A 12,462-nucleotide genomic window follows, 5' to 3' on the forward strand; every position below is an offset into this window, starting at 1 on the left:
AAAGGAATTCCAATTCTATTATTCATTTCTTAATTTACCATATACATCCCCTCTCAAACTCTAAACTCACCTTTAAAATTAGTTAGTTGTGAAAGAAATGTGGCACTCAAACAGCAGATTATCAGAGCCAGGATCTCTGTTCTGTACACCTCTCTCCTCTCAGCAGAACCAGATAATGGCAATGTTTCCCTCTTTTTTCCACACATATACATGTTAATTTCAAATCTCAGTGCTTCCCCCTTTTTTTCAAATGTAATCACACATTTCTATTGGTTGAAAACCAACCCTTTTCCAAAAGTACCCTTCCCCCAACTTGACTTCAGCCTAGTACCCTTCCCCCAACTTGACTTCTGCCTGCTACCATAGCAACAGCTCTTGAAACACTGCTGTGTAGAGTTAGGTCAGAAGTTCACCACACAATGTTTCATTTCCAAAGAGCAGGAGTGCTTGACTTTTCAAACCTAACAGCAAATCCATAGTACTGTTCTTTGGTAACACATTTTTCTGTACCAATAAAAAACATGCTTCTATAAATTTACACATACAGCCTAGTTTTTATTGTAGAATGGTATGAAACAGCCAATCAGTTCTTTTTTTTAATAAAAAAAATATGTTTGCCTCCATTTCCAAACTGTCTTTCATTTCTTTTTACCATTCTACTGAATTACACCTCCTGAGTGCATCCAGTTCTCCTTTGAAGATGTTCACAGTGTGGATTGTAGGGCACAGCTATGTCTTCTGGAGTGAAAACTATGCAGAGAAAACAGGTATGGTGAGAGACCTTGCTTTGCCAAATGTAGACATTAAATGGATTGGTCAGAGAGGGTTAAAGTGGCACCAATTGATGCCATTGGTGAAATCCTTCATGCAAATCCAACACCCTGACCTCATAATAGTGCACTGTGGTGGCAATGACCTAGGCACTTTGACTGGGGTAGGTCTGGAAATGCTTATGAAGGAGACCTTTGCACAACTGTTTTCACTTTTCCCTAAAACTGCCTTTGTGTTTTCTAACATATGCCAAAGGCAAAAATGAAACTGGTCCAATCTTTTTTGTCCACAGATTGACAAAGCAAGAAAGCACGTCAACAAATCTGTTTCTGCTTTCCTCCGTGACTATGGTATGGGTTCCATTTACCACAACAACTTGCGTTACGACATGCAAGACATTTATAGAGGAGATGGTGTACACTTCACTGATGAAGGGAACAGAGTCTTCCTCTTGAACCTTAGACTCTGCATCGGTACTTACTTGTAGGTACCACTAAAAAATCACTTAATAAACACAACGGCTCTTTTTAGAGCCCCCTAATATCTAAACACTTAAATCTGCATTTCATTTTTTTTTTTTTTTTTTACCGTTCGCGAGGATTCGTCGACCGGCGCCAAAGTTATTCAAAATAGAATGTTGCGGTTTTCCTATGGTAAGAGGGTCCTAACTATAACTACCTACTGGCGACCGCCAGTAGGTAATATATATATGTATATATATATATATATATTCACTGAAAAAACCATAGGTTTCACACATGTTATAGTTAGCTGGACATTTTACTGATAAAAAACCAATGAAATTCCCCCGTTATAGTTACTGTAGGCAACTATAACTCACGCGACCGCAATCCTCTGCTGATGCTAATACTGTATTTAGACACTTATTTGCCCATGTCTTCTTCCATTAAATTTTAGCTATACATATATTACAAATATTTTTTTTTCATAAAGACACATATGTCATCAGCAGAGGATTACGGTCGCGTGAGTTATAGTTGCCTACAGTAACTATAACGGGGGAATTTCATTGGTTTTTTATCAGTAAAATGTCCAGCTAACTATAACATGTGTGAAACCTATGGTTTTTTCAGTGAATTAGCAAGGTTTTTTAAATGCTAATTCCTAACTATAACGTGTGTGAAACCTATGGTTTTTTCAGTGAATTTGTACGGTTTTTTAAATGCTAATTTATTTATGTATTATTTTTTATATATTTATTTTACAATAAACTACGTATTAAAAATTATTATTATTATTTTTTTTGGTTTTCACCCTGCGAATTATTTTTTTTTTTTTGCAAAAAAAAAAATTTGTTTTTTGTGTTTTTCAGGGTGCGCGCACTGTGCGCGCACCCCCGCGATTTTTAAAAAAAAAAATTTTTTTTTTTGCCTTCGGGGTCCTTCAGGGACCCCCTGACAAAGGCTAGGGGGTCAGGAACTCTCTACCCTGCCCCCTTTTCACGTTCGCCACCTTCCTTTTTCACTCTCGCACTGAAAACAAACAAAATGGCGGCCGACACTTCCTGATTTCGACCGATTCGAACGTTGACTAACATGTAACCACCAATCAGAATTACGCTCGCGCACGTTAGGGTGCTCGCACGGTGCTCGCACGGTGCGCGCACCCTGCGCGCATATATATATATATATGCTTTTAAATGCTATTTTCTCCGGAAATACTGAACAGATTTACACCAGACCTACAAAAGGCACTTCCTTGACCTAGGGACTACCTCTCTGCCAAATTTCTAGTAATTCTGTTCAGCCGTTCGGGCTGTAGCTCGTTCTAAAGGTCCTATGGAAAAATGCATGGGAAAAACGCGTTTTGGGACCCCCCTTTTATCTCAGCCCCCGCTTGACGGATCCCCCCGAGACTTTCAGGGTAGGAGCGGAGCGTAGCGCCCCACCTATTTTGAGAAATTCGCGAGGATTCGTCGACCGGCGCCAAAGTTATTCAAAATAGAATGTTGAGGTTTTCCTATGGAAACGTGGTCCTAACTATAACTACCTACTGGCGACCGCCAGTAGGTAATATATATATATATATATATATATATATATATATATATATATATATATATATATAAAATTCACTGAAAAAACCATAGGTTTCACACATGTTATAGTTAGCGGAAATTTTACTGATAAAAAACCAATGAAATTCCCCCGTTATAGTTACTGTAGGCAACTATAACTCACGCGACCGCAATCCTCTGCTGATGCTAATACTGTATTTAGACACTTATTTGCCCATGTCTTCTTCCATACATTTTTAGCTATACATATATTACAAATATTTTTTTTTCATAAAGACACATATGTCATCAGCAGAAGATTGCGGTCGCGTGAGTTATAGTTGCCTACAGTAACTATAACGGGGGAATTTAATTGGTTTTTTATCAGTAAAATTTCCGCTAACTATAACATGTGTGAAACCTATGGTTTTTTCAGTGAATTTGCAAGGTTTTTTAAATGCTAATTCCTAACTATAACGTTTCTGAAACCTATGGTTTTTTCAGTGAATTTGTACGGTTTTTTAAATGCTAAGTTACTTTATGCCATTCGTGGCGTGCGTGCCCACTTAACGCAGTATGTTCCGTGCGCGCACGGTGCGCTTCGCGCACCGTGCGCTCACAGTAAGCACGCGGTGCGCTTTGCGCACCGCGCAGCCACTTTACGCAGTTAGTGCCGTGCACGCACGGTGGGCACGCGGTGCGCTACGCGCACCGCGTGCCCACGTTACGCTAGATGGGCCATGTACGCACGATGCGCTTTGCGCACCGTGCGCACATGGAGGACATATGATGCACTTCGTTTTGAAAGGTAATATTTTAATTTTTCGTAATTTTTATAAGCCATGCACAAATGGTGCCCTTCGGGCACCATTTGCACACGGGGTGGAGAGAGTGTCGATAATTTTTTCTTTTTTTTTTTTTTTTTTACATATTATAGTTTAGCTCGTCTGTAATAAGCCATGCACAATTGGTGGCCGTCGGCCACCAATGGCACACGGGGTGGGGAGAGTGTCGATAATTTTTTTTTTTTTAGAATTTTTTACCGTACGCGTACGGTAAGCGTAATCGGCGAATTTAGCGAAAAAATAAAAATTCCGTTTTTGCCCTTGAGGGATCTTTGGGGAGTCCCTCAACATGGCTATGTGTGTGGGAGCTGTCTAAACAGCCCCTTTACATGTTTTTGTCCTTTATATTTTTAACATCACTCTCAGTGCGAGAGAGAAAATGGCGGCCGCCGCTTCCTGGTTTCGGCCAATTCGAATGTTTACTAAGATCTAAGAGCCAATCAGAATCGCGCTCGCGCACGCCACCGTACGCGTACGGTAAGCGTACCGTAAGCGCACCGTAAGCTGGCTCAGATATATATATTGATTTAAAGGCTATTTTCTCAGAATCTACTGAACAGATTTACACCAAACCTACAAAAGGCACTTCCTTGACCTGAGGACTACCTCTCTGCCAAATTTCTAGTAATTCTGTTCAGCCGTTCGGGCTGTAGCCCTGTCTAAAGGTCCTATGGAAAAATGCATGGGAAAACCGCGTTTTGGGACCCCCCTTTTATATCAGCCCCCGCTTGACGAATCCCCCCGAGACTTTCAGGGTAGGAGCGGAGCGTAGCGCCCCACCTATTTTGAAAAATTCGCGAGGATTCGTCGACCGGCGCCAAAGTTATTCAAAATAGAATGTTGCGGATTTCCTATGGAAACGTGGTCCTAACTATAACTACCTACTGGCGACCGCCAGTAGGTAATATATATATATATATATAGTTCCACAAGTTGCCCCTAGAGCAATGATGCACTCGAACAGCAGCTTGCTTTTGAAAGCCTTTATTTCAACAAAAACTGCAACCTGCATTCCAATTAAAGTTCCAGCCTGATGCATTTCAGAGCTCCTTGCTCCTTTCTCAAAGGCTCAACACTGAGTTTCACAAGCTGACACACCTTTGAATAATTAATTCCCCGCCGTCTAATGAGCATTGCCTTCTGGGATCTGTAGTGTGTGCCAAAAAATACCTGCCCAAATGGGTGCTGTGTCTCTCAAGTTGTTGCAGATTTTCAGCCCTCCAATGGGCCTCAGAGTGCAAGTTCGTTTTTCAATTTAAAATACTGCTGTTCCACTGTTCTGGCATGATTCCAACCATGATTCCCAGCTACCAAAATGCGGAGCACTCCCAGGACGTTTTCAAAGGTATTTATTAGAGCAAATGCAGTATATTGTTAAACCTTGTGGCTGCCATGTTAGTGTGTACTTTACTGCTTACAGCCTTATGGTGAATACCTCATTGTGTTTAAAAGGCTGCATTTCTCTCTCGAATGAAAAGAAAGTCATGTTATTTAAATGTCACTTACACACAACATGATAAATGCCGTCCTTCGTGATACCAGCCTCTGTGCCTCCTTTTTATTGCTGGTGCCTTGTTGCCATCCCTCGCCGTGCCAAAGTTTCAGAAATGTTGCGCATTCCTGCAGGTTAAAGTATGAATTTCTTCAATCCTTCCATTAAATAAATGACAGCATGTTCCAGCTGGCAGGGTGTTTTTCATTTCTTGCTGCCTTGGCGGTTCAAGCAGAAATTAACATCACACTCCAAATATCACCCAGCTGCTGAACTCTTATTCGACGGGTATTGTTAAACCTTGTGGCTGCCATGTTAGTGTGTACTTTACTGCTGTAAGCAGTAAAGTACACACTAACATGGCAGCCACAAGGTTTAACAATATACTGTGAACTGAATTAGTCCTTCGTCACGGGCCATGATAATTGCTACTCCAATGAAACCATTTGCGGTTGTATTTGAATGTGCTTTGTGCTTGGGGCTAAGTTGATGAGCACTGAGGAAGGCTAAACGCTGAAATGCATTTGCTCTAATAAATACCTTTGAAAACGTCCTGGGAGTGCTCCGCATTTTGGTAGCTGGAATAATTTCTGTGATTGCACCCTCACGTTGGCGGACAGCAGCACCCGTCGAATAAGAGTTCAGCAGCTGGGTGATATTTGGAGCGTGATATATATAGCTGCAAAGCAGAGACTGGTAATTCGGCAGATATGTGCCCAGACCCATTTGGGAATAGACATTGTGTTTTAATGTTTTTGACAGAACGGACTCAATGTAGTTTAACATGCCGAGCACTACAGGACCCAGAAGGCCAAGTGATTGGCCACGCCCACTGAGGCAGGTTCCTAGTTAAAGAGGGTGCAGGCAATCTGTTCGTTTCATTTGCATCACAAAGCCACTGAAGAAGGGAATGTGAATCCTGAAACGCGTATGGCTGATATCGTGCTGTGCATGTTCTTCTGAATCCTGTCTACAAGCTGCCAATTAAATTGTGCTTGGAACTATTGGAGTGTCGTGGCTTCTCTCCGTTGGGGCATTTTGGATGAATATAGAAAGCGGTTGTTGCCCAGCCGCGTAGGAGAGGGGCCTGCTGCAGAAAAGCAGATCCTGTGCAAGCATTTATCTATGCTTGCGCTTTGGGGAACACTGTTCCGGTTGGCAGCTGCAAAGCAGAAACTGGTAATTCGGCAGATATGTGCCCAGACCCATTTGGGAATAGACATTGTGTTTTAATGTTTTTGAAAGAACGGACTCAATGTAGTTTAACATGCCGAGCACTACAGGACCCAGAAGGCCAAGTGATTGGCCACGCCCACTGAGGCAGGTTCCTAGTTAAAGAGGGTGCAGGCAATCTGTTCGTTTCATTTGCATCACAAAGCCACTGAAGAAGGGAATGTGAATCCTGAAACGCGTATGGCTGATATCGTGCTGTGGATGTTCTTCTGAATCCTGTCTGCAAGCTGCCAATTAAATTGTGCTTGGAACTATTGGAGATTCGTGGCTTCTCTCCGTTGGGGCGTTTTGGATGACTATAGAAAGCGGTTGTTGCCCAGCCGCGTAGGAGAGGGGCCCGCTGCAGAAAAGCAGATCCTGTGCAAGCATTTATCTATGCTTGCGCTTTGGGGAACACTGTTCCGGTTGGCAGCTGCAAAGCAGAGACTGGTAATTCGGCAGATATGTGCCCAGACCCATTTGGGAATAGACATTGTGTTTTAATGTTTTTGAAAGAACGGACTCAATGTAGTTTACATGCCGAGCACTACAGGACCCAGAAGGCCAAGTTATTGGCCACGCCCACTGAGGCAGGTTCCTAGTTAAAGAGGGTGCAAGCAATCTGTTCGTTTCATTTGCATCTCAAAGCCACTGAAGAAGGGAATGTCAATCCTGAAACGCGTATGGCTGATATCGTGCTGTGCATGTTCTTCTGAATCCTGTCTGCAAGCTGCCAATTAAATTGTGCTTGGAACTATTGGAGTGTCGTGGCTTCTCTCCGTTGGGGCGTTTTGGATGAATATATATATATATATATATATATATATATATATTACCTACTGGCGGTTGCCAGTAGGTAGTTATAGTTAGGACCTATTTTTCATAGGAAATCCGCAACATTCCATTCTCAATAAGTCTAGCGCCGGTTGACGAATCTTCGCGAAATTTTCCAAACTTTTGGCCAGCTCAGGTCCGCTCCTATCCTGAAAGTTTCGTGGTGATTCGTCAAGCGGGGGCCGAGAAAAAAGGGTGGTCCCAAAACGCGTTTCCCCCATGCAATTTCCCATAGGACCTGTTGGCGCAGCTACAGCCCGAACTGCTGAACGGAATTACACCAAATTTGGCAAAGAGGTAGTCCTCAGTTCAGACTCGTGCCTTTTGCATAAATGGTGTAAATCCGTTCAGTAGTTCCTGAGAAAATTAGAGGAAAAAAAATAGATATATCCTATGTGCACCCTCTGTGAACCGAGCACGCACCCTCCCGATCACGTGCTGAATGTTAATTGGCTTTCAAGTGTCTGTCTACATTCAAAACCAGGAACTGTTGGCAGCCAGTTTGTGCCTCGGTAGAAGCAAGGCTGATTAAGTAAGGGAAATAAGTGTGTGAAAGATGTAAAGGGGGCAGGGTAGAAATACTCTGACCCTCTAGTCTTGCTTAGGGGGTCCCAGACGGACCCTCTGGGGCCCCCTTTTGAGAAGAAAAAAAAAACGGCAAAATGCGCGCAGGGTGCGTGGATCCAGACGAGAAAAAAAAAACCCCGAAGCACGGGCTTCCGCACTTCGTTAATAATTAGCCCCCGGGTGGGCCAAATACCAGGGGCAAAAAGTTTTTACATTAATAGGGGGAGGGGGGCTGCGTGGCCCCCCTCCTGGAGCCCTCGAGGGCCCTGGGGACTGCCACCCCCCTGGGCCGGCTCCTACAGTGTCCTGGGGTGCCCACCCCCAGGACACTGTTGTTTGCTATGAGAGGGCGGGAATCTCCCGCCCTCCCATAGTAAACTTCATTAGGATTTTGAGAGAGAGAGCAGGGAAACTTGCTCTCTCTTTCAAAATCTAAACGTTATTGCTTTTCCACATGGGGAGCTGCATGTCAGCAGCTCCCCATGTGGAAAAGCAATGCCGGCTCCCGAAGGACGCGGGGAGCCGGCTGGGACCGTGGGAGCATTAGGGCTCCCCCCACGGTCCCCAATGTTTTTTTATAAGCCCCGGGGGATGGGGTCCCCGGGGATAATACAAATTAGTGATAGGGGCTATTTTTTTTTTTACGGTAAAATTAGGTGTTGCGCATCCTAACGCGCATCCTATTGCGTTGGGTGCACGGTTTCTCTCACGTTGGGTGCGCGGTTCCTAACGCGTTGGGTGCGCGGATCCAAGGAAAAAAACCTGACATTTTTAGGAGATAAACATCAAGCTTAAGTGTTTTGTTCTTGAGTGGCTCTAAAAAGAGCCGTTGTGTTCATTGAGAGTTTTTGGTACTTATAAGTAAGTACCTATACAGAGTCTAAAGTTGTTGAGGAAAACTCTGTTTCCTTCATCAGTAGAGTGTACTCCATCTCTCCTATACATCTCTTGCATATGAAAGCGCAGATTGTTATTGTAAATGGACCCCATTCTATAGTCTCGGAGAAAAGCAGAAACAGATTTATTCACATGTTTCCTAGCTTTCTCAATTTGTGGACAAAAATGATTGGACCAGTTCCATTTCTCCCTTTGGCATATGTTAGAATACACAAAGGCAGTTTTGGGAAATAGTGAAATCAATTCTGCAAAGGTGTTCTTCATAAGCATTTCCAGACCTACCCCAGTCAAAGTGCCTAGGTCATTGCCACCACAGTGCACTATTATGAGGTCAGGGTGTTGGATATGCATAAGGGATTTTACCAATGGCATCAATTGGTGCCACTTTAACCCTCTCTGTCCAATCCATTTTAAGTCCACATTTGGCAAACCTAGGTCTTTGCGAATGCCTTTGTTTTCTGCATAACTTTGGCTCCAGAAAATATAGCTGTGTCCCACAATCCACACTCTAAGCATCTTGAAGGGAGGTCTGGATGCACTCAGATGGTCTCTGTAAATGAAATGGCGGTTTGAAAAGTAAGATTTTTCTAAAATGGTGGCTAAGATGCAGTTTTGAAAAAAGAGAAGAAATCATTGGTTGTTTGACAACTTTCTACACTGAAAGGTAGGGTGCATGTTTCTGTTTTTTAAACACATTATTCTTATTGGTTAACAAAAACTGATTGAAAGGAACATTATATATGATAAGCTGATATGTTGAAAAGTCAAGCACACTTGCTGTTTTGATTAGCAACATTGTGTGCTGAACTTGTGACCTGTGTGCTCAGTTCAGTGTTCCATGACCTTTTTCTATGGTAACAGGCAGATGGCAGATTGGGGGTAGGGTTCAAATTTATGTCATTTGGAAAGGGTTGAAATGTTTAACCAATAGAAATGTGTGTTAGCTTTTGAATTTATGTGGGAAGGAATGTGATTTGATGTTTACATGTATATGTGTGGAAAATGAGAGGGAAACTTTGCCATTCTTTGGTTTTGCTGACAGGTGCACAGTGCAGAGATTCTGTATGAGAACATCTGGTGTGTGACTGATATACTTCCTAATCTACAAAACAACTTGAAAGGTGAGTTATTTAATTGTGAGGGGATGTATGTGGTCTATTTTGATTTTGATGAGACTAATGTATTTCTCCTGCTAAAGTGCAGGGAGTACTTTTTTTTCCTACAATCTTATTGACAGTGTGTGTGCATGTAGAAATCATTCTGTGATACACATTTGTGAATTTCATGTGTTTGCAGACAGATAACTGTGCTGTTTTTATATTTTGGTACAATTAGAAATCAGTCATTGTTTATGAATTTGCAAAATGAGTCATGTTTCTACACTAAAATGTAGTATTCGTAGATTAAGAAATGTGGTTGGTATAGTTCAAGGGATAGTGTTGTTTGTCTAGAATCACACAGTGAGTCTGTGTGCATTTAGGAATCATTTTGAGAGAAGCATTTTGGTACTAATCTGTTGTAGTAGATTTTCTGCAGTGTGTGCAGTCACCTTAGATCTTGTAGACTAGTAAATGTATTTTGTACAAGGGATAGTTGTCTGTCTACAATCACACTGTGAGTCTGTGGGTATTTGGGAAGGCATTGTAAGAGAAGCATTTGGTAAAATTATGTAATTGCTTGCAGATAATTGTTTTAAAACCTGTCATGTTGTCAAGTTTTAGTAGCATTAAAAGCCAGTCTTTGCATGTGCATTGATAAAATGAGTCAGGCTTTGACACTAAAGTGCAGTACTGAAATATATAGATTGTGTGCAGTCCCCTTACCCCTTCCACAGTAGTGAATGAGTTTTGGTAAACTCCTAGGGATAGTGTTGCTTGTCTAGAATCACACTGTGAGTCTGTGTGCATTTGGGTAACTATTGTGAGAGAAGCATTTGGTAACATCATGTATTTGCTGACAGATAACTGTTTTAAAACCTGTCATGTTGTCATGTTTTAGTAGCATTAGAAGCCAGTCTTTTCTTATGCATTGATAAAATGAGTCAGGCTTTGACACTAAAGTGCAGTACTGAAATATGTAGATTGTGTGCAGTCCCCTTACCCCTTCCACAGTAGTGAATGAGTTTTGGTAAATTCCTAGTGATAGTGTTGCTTGTCTAGACTCACACTGTGAGTCTGTGTGCATTTGGGAACCACTGTGAGAGAAGCATTTGGTAACATCATGTATTTGCTGACAGATAACTGTTTTAAAACCTGTCATGTTGTCAAGTTTTAGTAGCATTAGAAGCCAGTGTTTGCTTATGCATTGCTAAAATGAGTCAGGCTTTGACACTAAAGTGCAGTACTTAAATATGTAGATTGTGTGCAGTACCCTTACCCCTTCCAGACTAGTGAATGAGGTTTAGTAAACTCCTAGCATAGTGTTGCTTGTCTAAAATCACACTGTGAGTCTGTGTCCATTTGGGTAAGGATTGTGAGAGAAACATTTGGTAACATCGTGTTTTTGCTGACAGATAACTGTTTTAAAACCTGTCTTGTTGTCAAGTTTTAGTAGCATTAGAAGCCAGTCTTTGCTTATGCTTTGATTAAATGAGTCAGGCTTTGACACTAAATTGCAGTCCTGAAATATGTAGATTGTGTGCAGTCCCCTTACCCCTTCCAGACTAGTGAATGAGTTTTGGTAAACTCCTCGGGATTGTGTTGCTTGTCTAGAATCACACTGTGAGTCTGTGTGCATTTGGGAACCACTGTGAGAGAAGCATTTGGGTACTTCATATCTTTGAATACGCATAACTGCTTATAAACTTTCCTGTTCTCAAGTTTTGGTAGAATTAGAAGGCAGTCATTGCTTATGTATTCACCCAGGAACTGTCCTTGCAATACTGTAAGCATTCAGTTAATATTCAAGTACTAATGGAGTGAGGCAGGCCTTAGCACATGCATTGATTCAAATGTTTATCCACTATGCATGCAGTTCTTTAACCATCTACACAGTTCTCTTTCACACCTTTAATTCCACAGTCAGTATCCATACACTTCCAGCAAGCACCCTGTCACTCCCCATGTACTCCTCTAGTGACCCATTCAGCACCATCTACTAATCCATTCACTGCACCAAAACCCAAACACTTATAAATTCACCCAGGCACACTCTTTGCAGTACTCTAATCATTCAGTCAGTATCCAAGTACTCATGCAGCGAGCCAGGCCTTACAACATGGACTGCTTCAAACCCCTATCCAGTATGCATACAGGCCTCTAGTCACCTACACACTTGTCTTTCACTTCTTTAATTAACTAGTCAGTATCTATATACTTCAATAAACATCCTGTCACTCATCTTGCACTCATCCAGTGACTGATCCAGTACCATGTACTAATCTCTTCACTGTGCCAAAACTGAAAAACGTAAAAGTTTACCCAGGCACTCTCCTAGCAGTAGTCTAATGATTCAGTCAGTTTCCAGGCACTCATGTAGTGAACCATGCATTACCACATAGACTGCTTCAAATGTCTATGCAGTATGCATGCAGTCTTCTAAAATACTATACACTTGTCTTTAACAGCTTCAATTCCCCAGTCAGTATCCATGTACTTCCAGCAAACATACTGTCACTCCCCTTGCACTGTTCCAGTGACTTATTCAGCACCATGTAGTAATGCATTCACTGTGCCACAACTGAAACACTTATAAATTCACCCAGGTACGCTTCTTGCAATAGTGTAATCATTCAGTCAGTACCTAAGTACTAATGGAGTGAGGCAGGCCTTAGCACATGGATTGATTCAAACGTGTTTCCACTATGCATGGAGGCCTCTAACTACCAA

Source organism: Triturus cristatus, chromosome 11 (genome assembly GCF_964204655.1).
Source record: "Triturus cristatus chromosome 11, aTriCri1.1, whole genome shotgun sequence".
Classification (NCBI taxonomy): domain Eukaryota; kingdom Metazoa; phylum Chordata; class Amphibia; order Caudata; family Salamandridae; genus Triturus; species Triturus cristatus.